The sequence below is a fragment of the Lepisosteus oculatus genome, chromosome 6, assembly GCF_040954835.1.
Source record: "Lepisosteus oculatus isolate fLepOcu1 chromosome 6, fLepOcu1.hap2, whole genome shotgun sequence".
Classification (NCBI taxonomy): Eukaryota; Metazoa; Chordata; class Actinopteri; order Semionotiformes; family Lepisosteidae; genus Lepisosteus; species Lepisosteus oculatus.
Window position 1 is genome coordinate 31,782,796 of NC_090701.1, and position 11,376 is coordinate 31,794,171.

Genomic DNA, 11,376 nt, shown 5'->3' on the forward strand with positions numbered 1-11,376 from the left:
ATTAACTAAGTGATTGAAGGATCTCATATAGATATTTTTTTAAAAAGCTATGCTATCAAATTAAATAAAGCAGCTGTGTAGCTTGGTCCACAAACCCAAACTTGACCAAGCAAGACACCAACCCGGTCAACCCCCACGGCTACCTGAATTAAATTCTTAAAGAATTATCTCTTAACGTAGAGTATGGGTCTATGGAGTATTTGTATGATATCTAGCACAAATGATGAAATACAGATCTGATGAGCAAGTACTGTATTTTTTAATTATCATAGTCCATGACATACAATAATTCCCCTGTCTTGGCAGCTCATTGATCTATAATCCTGGGCTGTGATTCATGCTCAGAAAGAATCCCAACATGTAGCATGCTTGAGCTTTTTAAATTACTGTGAAAATATTATTATTTCCATGTCAGTTAAGGTCTTCCCTTCTCATCTTAGGAGAACAAGGATTTTATTTAGCTGTGAAAATGTCAGCTGCGAGACTCGTGTATTTTTAGTTTATTTGCTGGGAGAACAGAAAACAAGGAGTGTTGCTGTTGTTAATGTTATGTTTTTTTTCCCTGCAAGTTAATATAGAGAATGATAATTACCACATGGTTCTAACACACAGCCAACCCTATAGTTTCTTCGAATGACAGTTTATTAAGTTAAACAGGTAAAGAAAAATATCATGAACATCAAAATCCTCGATAATATTTTAATACAGAATTAGAATTAACTCTAATAAATAAAAAATAAGGTCACTTATTTTTGCCATTCAGCCTATTACGTTTGCTTAGTTCCTACAGTACTAGCTGAATGACCAGATGTTCTCATCCAGCTATTCCACAAAAGAAGAGCTTTAGCTTTGGCAATATGTCTGGGAAGCTTGTCCCAGCTTCCTACAGCCATTTGTGTAAAAATTACTCATATCAGTGCACTTGGAAATGATCCATTCAGATATTCTCCATTTTTAAAATGCGTATTGTTCCATCAGGCTTTCATTTTCATATCTGTCCCCTTTGATGGGGATATTTCAATGATTGCAGGTGCAGAGGCCCTCTGATCTTAACAATGAAATATTCTCATGCCTTTTTGCTCTGAGAAATAATTACAATATAATTATCATTTAAATTATTTTTATATTACTCTTTAACAAAAGTCAGTTAAACTATACTTTAGAGCTTATTTACAATATTTACAATAGAGTCCATAATTAAACCAGCTCATACTTCATTTAAAATGTATTTTCCTATCAATAGAGTATTTTAAGATCTGCATCAGATTCAGATCACAACCAGATTTTAGTTGCAATTATAGCCAGCAGGTATAAGCAACCAAATGAAAATGTCCATTTTAGTGCTTTCATGCATAAACCTATCTAATTAAACACATTGGAATTTCTGTTCAGTTCTACCAATTTTGTAGAATGATTCTATATTAGTATATAATTATTAATAATGCTAATTAATTTCACAATCTAGTGGGGTCTTCATAATCAAACGGCAGATTTCCCTTACTAGATTAAACACCAATTAATACTTTTGTAGTATTTAGTGTATTACATCTATGTTTGAGCACTGCTGAAGGATATAAAATACAGTATTAACAGAGCTATTTCCTTATTATTTTAGAAAACTCTGGCTACAATGGATTGTGGCAAGGAATACTAGACCTTGTCTACTGCACGTACAGCAGCAGTCGATTGTCGCTTTTTACTACTGTAATTTGGTTTTTTTCTCCACTTCATGATGACCACTTTCTCTCCCACAGGCGGGTGTCCATTTGCTCAAGCATTTATTTAGAATAGATTACAGCAGAGACCTATTTCCTTGACAATTCCATTCCAAAACTTGTAATAGAAAGAGTAAAATATTTCAAATACACAACATATCATCCCTGCAGCCTTCTATAGACACAGTGTGTGACTGATGGAAGGAATCAGTGGTTGAAATGTCTGGCAGGAAAAGTAAAAGAAGAGGTGAGAATGATTGGAGGTTAATGTGAAGGAACAAGGAGACAAAATCCAAAGGGAAATGTGGAAGCTAGGTCTGTGAATTGAAGGGACTAAAAAGGAAACAGGTTATCAAGCACTAGGAGAATGTGTAAAACCAGTCTAATGATAATACTGACCTCTGGTGTCTTTCTTGCACAGGAATCATTGAGCACCTGTGAAAAAACACACATACAGAGATCAGAGTAATCATAAGGAATCAATTAGGGCATTATGTTGGACAATTGGCCTGTACATGTCTTTGATTTTCACTGCTTTGACATGTTCCCAGGCTGCCAGTATTCTTCATGCTTTCCCTATATAAATGTCAGGACAGTTTGTACAAGCACAAAGTCCTCTGGGTGATCCTGCAGTGGCTAGTTGGATCATGTACAGTATATATTGTCTGTTGTATTTGCAAGGTACATCTGTTGCAGCACCAGGTGTCTGGAATAGAAAATGTCTGTCGGTGGTTAAAGATACTTTGGATGAGAATGGTGCATACATCAGATAGTCTGCATTGCAAATAGAAAACATCCTTTTCAAAGGGTCAGCCTATAAAATAAAGATTTTTTTTTTACCCTAGGAATGAATTGTGTTTTACTGTTTGAAGTTCCATGAAAGGGTTGCACTAACCACCTGCCACTTGAGACCATCAAAAACTCCCCTAAAGATGTTTCGAAACAATTTCACCTGAGATATACTGTAATTAAGTCACTGAGTGGATTCTAGGTTAATTTCTATAATACGTGTGTATATGTAGGTGCATTGGTCCTGTATAAATTAATATATTATAAGAGAGATGGTGTTTAATGGGGAGAGGTGTTCAGAGTTTGCATAAAAGTAAGCAGTTTAATTTTGGAGTTTGTTGCAGGACATGCTAGACTGGTTTTACATAACCATTACAATGTCTTAGCTTCCATTACCATTTTGTTCCCTGGAAACAAGATAGCCAGCCTTGCACAAAGAGAATTCCAGACGTTCTGAACACAGAACACAGAATTGCTATCAAAAGATTGCAAGGGATATGCATTCTGTGGCAAAAGAATCTGTATACATACAGTACAAAAAAAATCCTATTTTAATAAATGAAAAATTAACTTCCTGCTGATAATCATTTTATTGAAGACTTTCCATAATTTTCAATTCAGCTGCCTTTGAAGATTCACAAACCTGATTCATGTCTTCTCTTTCCTTGCTAGCTTCATGCAACCAGTTGCAGAGGGTCTGCCGTCATATATAAATGATAATAGACATACATTCCAGCTGTGTGTCATACCTTCATTGTGGATAATCGTATATCTCTGTAAACCCTCATTCCTCGTGATGATGATCTCACAGCTCTGAAAGACAGGATATCCCACCTTACTTCCATATTAGATGTCACCCTAAATGCTTTTAATTTTATTAATTTTTACTACCAGATCAGGGAGTCACCATGGGTGCCAAGACAGGACAAAACAATGTTGTCACCTTTACAGGCTGGGTAGAAGAATGTTTCTAGTCCTTTTGTGATGCTTGCTTTGTTTTTCTGGCTGTAATTAATCAATTCATTGATGAATGTGAAGGTATTGCCACCTGCTGTAGCAATCAACTACCAGAATTTCCATATCTCCACTTCCTTCTATCTCTTAAGTTCACAGTAGATGTACCTTCGTCCACTCTTGGAGTTAGAGTTGGACATTCCTTTGAGTCCAAGAATGTATTTGGTTGCTCTTCTCTGAACTGGATCCAATAACTTAAACTGTTTACAGTATTACAAATGAGCTTTTACTAATACATTGTTTACTTTTAACATAACCCCTTGATTAAAGTCCTGACCTTTTAATGATATATTCTAATATTGTTTGCCTTGTGTTTTACATGTAAATACACCACATTGCCTGGATAGTGAAAGTGACATGTCTACAAAGATACTTAAACTCCTCCCTGTACTTGTCTCCAGTTGCCATGGAAACCAAATAACAGGAGACCCAGATCACCTGGATGCAATTATCATCTTGCCTGCTCGGGTGTTTTGGGGAAATATTTAAGGGCTGTTCAGACTCTGCTCAGGGCTCCATCATAGAGTTCTGTTTCTGAGTCCCTAAGAGCTTTGTACTCCCTAGTCTCTAGCTTTGTTTTGTCTTCTGTGCTTTGTTTTGGATTCCTGACCTTAGTACATGCTCTTGACCCTGATACCTTGATCTCCCCTTGGCTGTGTTTATGTCTCCCTGTGTATATCTGGATCGCCCAATTTCTGAACCAGTGCAATGACTACATGCTCGCCTGACCATCCCACTTGATTTTACCCCCAAGTGCTTTTACTTGTCTCCACCTCAGTGGTGTGGCTGACTGGCTGTGCAACTTCGAGTGCCTGCCTGTTACACCACCATCCCACCCCTGGCTTTGAACCTCTGCCTGTTGTCACGCCCTCTGCAGCCAGAGTTTCCAGTCTGCTGTCCTTCCTGTGCCTCTCTTTCCCTTGGGCTATATATTTCCGGGTCTTACACTCTGTCCTGGCTCAGCATTGACGTTCGGATGTCCTGAGACCCGCCTAATACCAGGGCGCCCCACGTCCGCTCCCTGAGGGCATTGGTTTCTATACGGCATTCCTGAACTCTTTGCACTAATGAGCCCGGGCCTTTTTCCTGTCTCACCGCTACACATATGGGTCTTTTTCCGTTCTCCTGCTCCCCAAGGTTAGTCCCTTTGGAGGTCCGTGACACCTGTGTGCAGCATCTGTCTGGTCTCCATTATTCTTGCAGCTGCCTAAGGGCACCCTGGACTACACAGTCATGGGCAGAGCTCCCAGACGGAGCCCAGGAACAGGGAAGGCTCTGCTGGGAAGCAGGAAGTTGCCGCTTGAGAGAAAGGAAAACAAAGGTGAAGCGGTGCTCAGGAATGGAGCTGGGTAGCAGTAAGGAAGAGACAGCAGGATAGATGTCTGGGGTTCCAGGTGGAATTGAACTGCTTGGAGTTAGAGCTGACTCGGCAGCTGTACTGGGGCAGTCCACGATGAGTGCCGGTGCTCCTGGGCAAATGATGTTTCTAGTCGGATGGGACTGCATGGAGGAAAGGCCAAGTTAGCTAATTATATGGGGAGTTCAAGTTAAGCACTGGGTTCCCGGAAGAGTAACACTGCACAAAGGGAATGCTGCTTCAGTAGCAGAGAGAGGGAAGTCCTAGACAAGCCTTTGGAATTCAGGCAATTGATACTACTGGGGAAAAAAAGCTGAGCAGCGACGAGGATGAGATAGTCAAAGAGGAGTCTAAGGTTCCAGGTGCGGATGGCCTGCATGGACTGAAGACTGATTCAGTAGCTGTTCAGAGGGAGTTCACTGTGAGTGCCAGAATATGTGGCAGGACAGGACTACACAGAAAGATGAATGCTTAGTAACAAAACTGAGACTGTCCAAAGTAAGTTCTAGAAATCCAGGTAATTAAAGCTGCTCAGGAGCTGGGTAGGTAGCAAGAATGAAACAGGTGAGATGGTTAGAAGTCTGGGGTTCCAGGTGGATTTGGACTGCAAAGAGTGAAGGCCGCTTTGCTGGCTAAGTGAGGACAGTCTGGGAATTGGGATGAATGATGATGATGCTCAGGAAAAGACCTGGGTAGTGGCAAGAGTAAGACAGCAGGGGAGAGGGCAGAGGTCTCAGGCGAAAATGGATTGCTTGGAGAAAAAACACCGAAGAGTGAGTTTGAGAGAAAAAGCCGGAGGGTGGGGTGGAAGGGTGTGTTGGCAGTACTACCAGTGAACAGTAATGATGAAGCACTGCAACAGAGGTGCTTCTGAACTATGTATGGAAAAGGGGTAATGGAATCACTGTTATCCTCATTAGTGATGATAGAGAACAGGCTGAAAGAAGGTCCATGGAAAACTGATCCCTTGTGAGACCTCTCAGTTTCTCAGGGCAGCCACGGGCTGCAGGACAGTGGTTGTAATATACCATAATATGTGCTGTTCTTCAAAATGATTTGCTACTTGTATATTTGCAGTAAGGCCCTCTATTGAAAATCAGACAATTTTGATAAAAATACAGCTACATAGACAGCTATGGTTCTTTGTACCACAAAAGTATGTACAGTATGTGTCTGGAGGACAGGGATCCCCGTATAGTTAAATCCTATGCTGTGATTATGGAGGCTAAGAAAGACTTTTCAGATGTCAGAGAAAAATGATTTGTGACTGAATTGCATCACATAGGCAATTTTTTTGCTTGACTGAAACTTATTGCTGGGGAATTAGAACACAACTTTGGACAGAAAAACAATGTCATATTTCATGTCAGAGTTCTCAGACCTCCCAGGGTGCTAGGAAAAAGTGATGGGAAGTGAAAATTAAATTGATGGAGACTCGAGAAGAATCCTGAAGGTTTGTGAACTATTATATATCTAGTGTGCTGCCAACTAAAATTATAACAAGCACTGCTGAAATTGCCTACACAGTAGAAAGTGAACAAGTAAAAGTTTTAACAGTGAAGAGCTTGATAAGAACTTAAAATAAAGCTGATTGTGAAACATACCATAATTTATTGGGATCTCTAAATTAATGTTAACACACAATTCAACTCTTCCCCAGCAATGTAGTCATCTGATGAAGTGCTTTTTAAGCGGCCTGTTAAAAGTCTCCAGACATTCAAATTAATGTAAATTACTTCACAAAAAAGCAATCAAAAGTTTGAACTTTGCATTTAAAAAACTAGATTGTTTTACTCTTAACATACAGTATATGTATATTAAGAATTCAATTATTAAGAGACAGCCAGCAGCTCATGCAAATTGAGAAATGTAATTATTCAGAACTTTAATAAAGGCAGCAAATTAGGAAAGTTTTGTATGGAAGTAATTTATTCCCGCATTGCAGTCAGTCTCAAAGACTCAGAGACTTGTATAGCAGAGTATGAATCCTACCCTTTTAGATTACTTTGGTCTGGAATTAACTTCATAGCCATCAAGACATTCTGAATAGTTGTTCCATGCCAAGTTATATAAGATAAGAACACATCTGTGAATATTCTTAATACAATAATGGCAATATTCCATATACTTAATGTGGAATTTCCACTTGTTGTTCTGTTTATTAGGAATACCACCTCATTAAAATTCTAATATTTTGTAGCTTTGTGATTTGTTCTTGACTTGCACACTCCTTGTGGTAAGCAGCATAGTTTTGATCGTCATGAAAGGCAACTTATTTTCAACAGTTGAGCAGTGTATAAACGGACCAAAATGAAACATCTTGGACTATAGAGTAGTTATGTCACGATAGCATTCTTTCAGGACCCTATGCAGACAACACAATTCAGGGAGGAGTAAGGAGAACACGGGGGAAAAAGCATGCAAAGGGCTGAAAGGAAAACAGGGGGCATGTTCATGGTGCGCTGGTGTTCGGGGGAGGTGTGGCTGAGGCAAATCCATGAGTGTAGCAAAAGTCCAAGACCAGGTAATCTATCCTGACAGACAGAGTTAAAAGCCGGAGCGGGATACAGCGGAAGTACGGGGGAATAAAAGGGGATAACGGGACCAGACACCCCCTAATCCCAGACTCAGAAGGTCAGGACGTTGTGATGAAGCCTGTGCCGTCGAGTCGCTCCTGGACTCGCGGATAGGCGGGCTTCTGGGCATCCATATTCCAAAGCTGAGCCAACACCAGGACCCCGCAGATGGCACTCTGGAAGCCCGGGACTCCATCTGGTTTTATTTTTCCTTGTTTTTTTGTTTAGGGCTTTGGAGCCACCCTGGAAAGGATGGGGGTACTGTCACGATCATAAACCCCTCCTTTTAAGGACACTCCAGCCCTTCCTTGTTCTGTACTCATCCCCTGCACCTGCCTCCGGTTCCTGCCCCTTGTCCTATAAAGGCCAGGCGTTTCTGCCAATCTGGGCTCAGTCTGTGTTTGTCATGCCTGGTCCCGGTACCAAAGAAAGGGTGTCCCTCTGTCCTCAACGACTACAGACCAGTTGCACTCACTTCTCACGTCATGAAGACACTGGAGAGGCTGGTCTTATCCCACCTGAGACCCCTGGTCAGCTCATCACTGGACACCCTACAGTTTGCCTACCAGCCCAGTGTTGGTGTGGAGGATGCGATCATCTACATGCTGCAAAGGGTCTACTCACACCTGGACAGGGCTGGTAACACTGTAAGGATCATGTTTTTCGACTTCTCCAGTGCCTTCAATACCATCCAGCCCTTACTTCTAAGGAGGAAGCTGGAGGAGATGCAAGTCGATGCCTCCACGACCTCATGGATCACTGACTACCTGACAGGCAGACCACAGTCTGTGAGACTTCAGAATTGTGTGTCTGAACAGGTAGTGAGTAACACAGGGGCACCTCGGGGGACAGTTCTTTCTCCATTCCTCTTCACCCTCTATACTTCGGACTTTAAGTACAACTCAAAGTCATGCCACCTGCAGAAGTTCTCAGATGACCCTGCAATTGTGGGATGTATCAAGGGTGAGCAGGAGGAGGAGTACAGAGGACTGGTCAGCAGCTTTGTGGAGTGGTGTGGGTTGAACCACTTGGAACTGAACGTAACAAAGACAAAGGAACTGGTGGTAGATTTCAAGAGGAAAAAGGCCAAACCTACTCCTGTCTACATCCATGGGAGTGGCGTGGAGATGGTGGACTCGTACAAGTACCTGGGAGTGCACATCGACGATAGACTGGAATGGTCTAAGAACATCGAGGCCATTTATAAGAAGGGACAGAGCCGACTTTACTTCTTGAGGAGGCTCAGGTCCTTCAATGTGTGTAGTAAGATGCTACATATGTTCTATCAGTCGGTGGTAGCGAGTGCCATTTTCTATGCAGTGGTATGCTGGGGCTCTGGGATTAGAGCAGTGGATTCTAAAAGGCTGAACAAGCTCATCAGGAGAGCAAGCTCTGTCATTGAGTCTGACCTGGACCCCTTGGAGGTAGTGGCTGAGAGGAGAATTATGTCCAAACTAGAGGCCATCATGGACAACTTCTCCCATCCCCTCTATGACAGGCTTGCAGGAATGAAGAGCACGTTCAGCAATAGACTGATTCATCCACGGTGCGACAGGGAGCGCTACAGGAGGTCATTCTTGCCTTCTGCCATAAGACTGTACAACGCATCCACCTTACGTCTTGGCAGAGGCAACATCGACAGTGAGCTGTTTCTGGACTAAACGCATCTACACATCTACTGCTACATCTGTTCTCTTTCTTTTTCTTTTCTTTTTCCCGTTTACAACCATTTTTTGTGCAATATATGCCAGGGACTTGTGCAATACATTTATATCTATATTTACATCCATATCTATATTTACATCTATATTTATATTCATATGTGTGATACGATTTTTCTGTGTACTGTTCTGTTCTAGTTTGTTCTTTGTGTGTCCAGACTGTGAGTAACTCTTGTATTGTATTGTATGTATTGTACTATTATTATATAATTCGTTACACTGTGGCTGTGTTGTGTGTGTTTAGCTGCTGTTGCACTGCAATTTCCCTTACGGGATCAATAAAGTATCTATCTATGCAGTAGACTGGTGTATCATCCAGGGAGCATCCTGTCTTGTGCCCATTGCTTATTGGGATAGGCTTTGGCTCCCCAATGACCATCTGTTCAATAAAGTGATAAGAAAATGGATGGATGGAATTTAAAAAATATTAAAGTCAATTGTCAAAGTTCTGATTGTCATAGATCTGTTTTGTATACTGTCAGAACAATACATATACCTGGTTTTGAAACAAGTGATCAAAGCTGTATTTTAAGTGTATTGCACAACATTAAATTTACTTTTGAAATACTGCTGTGACTAAAAATTATGTGCCATTAAGTATATGTACTTGCATTCTGTTTGCCTTTTTCCATTTATTTTTATTGTTATTCCATTATGTAGAAGATAGAAATGAATTGTCCACATAAATTAATAACACTGAGAAACACAGAGTTTAAAGAAGCTAGCTATGAAAAAGAATTAGTTGTTCATGTTTTCGTAACTGCATTTAATACTCTGCATTTGTCTCTGTTGTCTTCTCACAGACATTTGCTCAGTCATCCACTCCATCTAAATCTTTTTGAAGTTCCTTTGCAGCTTCTGCAGCATTTGCTAATCCACTGATTTGGTATAATCCGTCAACCTGACTAGTATACCAATTATTAGAATTAAATTTACCATCTTTTTTATCTATTAAAGGTATCTTTACACATTATATATGGCACATTTATTTCAAATTCTAAGACATGAGAAAAATATTATTCTCTTTTGCATTCCACATTTATTTATTTTGATGAAGAAATCATAAATAAAACTAGAAGTGAATAGTATTAGGTATCCACTGACCTACCTGAAATGAGCTGACTGACTTAATCTTTTCTTTAAATTCAGTTATTAAAAAACATAGTTAACCACTTGATTCAAGAGAGACAGAAATTGGGGCAGAACCAATACTACACTGTACATCCTCAGTAGACAAAAACAATTAAACTTCATACGGCTAACACCGGAATAAGGCTCCACAGCCGAAACGTTGTGTTTCCTTTCTTCTCTTTTCAGCATGGAATAAACCTATTACTTGTTCCTTTGCAGCCTACACATACTGTACTGACACAGCTACCCACCTGAGCTACTTAATATGGTGATGTTTTAGACTCAGGGCTAGTATTACAAATGACACTGTACTTCAACTTAATACAATGTACTAAATGAACACAATAGATATTGTAAGTTAAGTATTTTAAATTACTGTAACTTGTAAGATGGTAAAGGCATTTAAATAGAAAATCATTATACTGTACAGTGTAATAAAAGCAGCAGTCACACTGTATAATAGATTTAGTTGAAGACAGTGGACTTTTCTAATACATATTTGACCTGTTAGTGGGATAAAGTGGTCAATGACACCAAATGGAAAGAGTTTTGCAAGAAAAACAACAGATAATGTAGCATGTAAGCATTCAGTTAAAGAATGTTAAAGTTAAAGATAATGTTTTTCTGTTTTATCTTGAGAAGTTATTTAGAAATAAATATTCTCATGTCCAGCTATGTACATGGCTATTCAATTTTAAAATTGTCCTGTTTGGGGCTAAGCCCTATATTAATGTAATAAAGCAAAAGAAAATGTCTCCCATTCAGGGTTCATCTCCTTTCATCACCATCACTTTCAATAAACTGCTTTTCCAGCTCGGTGTTGACAGATGAGATCAATGTACAAGCATCATGATTTGAGAGGTATTACTCAATCTCCCTGTTGTGTAAATGTGAACTTCCTAATTGCCCACAAAGATAAAGCATTGTGATGTCTGCATGGAGGTTCTATGTTCTCCCTGTGTTTGCGTGGGTTTCCTCCAGGTGCTCTGGTTGCCTCCCACAGTCCATAGACATACTGGGAGGTTAATTGGCTTCTGGGAAAACTGGTCCTAGGCATGAGTGTGCACATGTCT